This window comes from Myxocyprinus asiaticus, chromosome 9 (assembly GCF_019703515.2).
Source record: "Myxocyprinus asiaticus isolate MX2 ecotype Aquarium Trade chromosome 9, UBuf_Myxa_2, whole genome shotgun sequence".
NCBI classification, from domain to species: domain Eukaryota; kingdom Metazoa; phylum Chordata; class Actinopteri; order Cypriniformes; family Catostomidae; genus Myxocyprinus; species Myxocyprinus asiaticus.
Genome location: NC_059352.1, coordinates 45,832,384 through 45,834,646, shown reverse-complemented (window position 1 = coordinate 45,834,646; position 2,263 = coordinate 45,832,384).

The window sequence follows — 2,263 nt, the reverse complement described above, 5'->3', positions numbered from 1 at the left end:
TATATGTACATTTATGCAACTTTTTTATTGGCTGAGCAGTGAAAAGGGGCGGCTTGGTCACGCCCAGTCTCTTCACTTCGTTCTTTGTTAAGGGAGGTACAAGAACGTGTGCGACTATTTTTATTGGTTGATCGATGAAAGGGGGCGGAACGGCCCCGCCCACACGTCTACTCACTGAGTGAAGGGCGAAGTATGTGAAAAATGGCTGAGCTGACTGATGCTTTGATAATTTTATCAACATTTCAACACTCAAAGTGAGTTGAAAATGGGGTCAATGCAATGCCGTAATAAGCAGTCCGAGCATCAGGGAACTGATGTAATGAGTTTTTTTGTTTGCTTTCCAACTAAATGAATAAATAGAGAAGTGTGGGCTATTATGACTTTTATCATATTGTAAAAAATAAAAATAAAAATAAGTTCCCTGTTTATCTGCACCGAAATGCAATTTAGCATTGATGTTCAGACTGATCTGAACTGATCTGGCTCCATGCATTTAGTGCATCCATTTGACTAGGAACAAATGTACAGTATATTAGGAAATGAGTTTGCAATGTTGAGAACAGCTGGCGGTTTATAAACAACACTGATTTTTTTATTAAAAGGCATAAGATTTAATAAACTTTAATGTTGGTGTAACAAAGTCTTCCCTGAAAGTTTAGAAAGAAAGAAAGAAAGAAAGGTGGTGGTTTGGAGGTGCATTGGCCATGTGCCTTGAAAATTGTAAGACATATTCAAGTGTTCAAGCCTGTGGATAGAAAGATAAAGCGGATAATATATATATATATATATATATATATATATATATATATATATATATATATATATATATATATATATATATATATATATATACACACACACACACACACACACACACACACACACACACACACACACACACTGGAGGCCAAATGTTTGGAATAATGTACAGATTTTGCTGATTCTGAAGGAAATTGATACTTTAATTCACCAAAGTGGCATTCAACTGATCACAAAGTATAGTCAGGACATTACTGATGTAAAAAACAGCACCATCACTATCTGACAAATATCATTTTTGATCAAATCTAGACAGACCCCATTTCCAGCAGCCATCACTCCAACACCTTATCCTTGAGTAATCATGCTAAATTGCTAATGTGGTACTAGAAAATCACTTGCCATTATATCAAACACAGTTGAAAGCTATTTGGTTCGTTAAATGAAGCTTAACATTGTCTTTGTGTGTTTTTTTTTTTTTTTTTTTTTGAGTTGCCATAGTATGCAATAGACTGGCATGTCTTAAAGTCAATATTAGGTCAAAAATGGCAAAAAAAGAAACAGCTTTCTCTGGAAACTCATCAGTCAATCATTGTTTTGAGGAATGAAGGCTATACAATGCTTGAAATTGGAAGACCAGATGTACAACTAAACAAGAGGATAAGTACATCAGAGACTCTAGTTTGAAAAATAGACACCTCACATGTCCTCAGCTGACAGCTTCATTGAATTCTACCCGCTCAACACCAGTTTCATGTACAACAGTAAAGAGAAGACTCAGGGGTGCAGACCTTATGGGAAGAATTGCAAAGAAAAAGCCACTTTTGAAACAGAAAAACAAAAAGAAAAGGTTAGAGTGGGCAAATAAACACAGACATTGGACAACAGATAATTGGAAAAGAGTGTTATGGATCTTAACCCCATTGAGCTTTTGTGGGATCAGCTAGACTGTAAGGTGAATGAGAAGTGCCCGACAAGACAGCCACATCTATGGCAAGTGCTACAGGAAGTGTGGGGTGAAATGTCCCCTGAGTATCTGGACAAACTGACAGCTAGAATGCCAAAGATCTGCAAAGCTGTCATTGCTGCACGTTGAGGATCTTTTGATGAGAACACTTTGAACTAGTTTAAGAAGTTCTGAAAATAATTTTTCAAATTGTAATAGTAATTTTTCATGTTATTAATGTCCTGACTATATATTGTGATCAGTTGAATGCTACTTTGGTGAATAAAAGTACCAATTTCTTTCCATAAGAGCAAATCTGTACATTATTCCAAACGTTTGACCACCAGTGTATATACGCACATTTCATAATTTATTTATTGAAAGGTATATTGACAAATACATTGATGCTTTTAATGAGAGATTTATTGATTAATAATGATTATTTAATGAATCCTCCCTAATAACAGGACAAAAAAAAGTAATATTAATTGGGAAACAGTTTGATGAAATTGAATTAGATGGGTTGAAATTGATACCACATTTTGTTGAATATGAAAT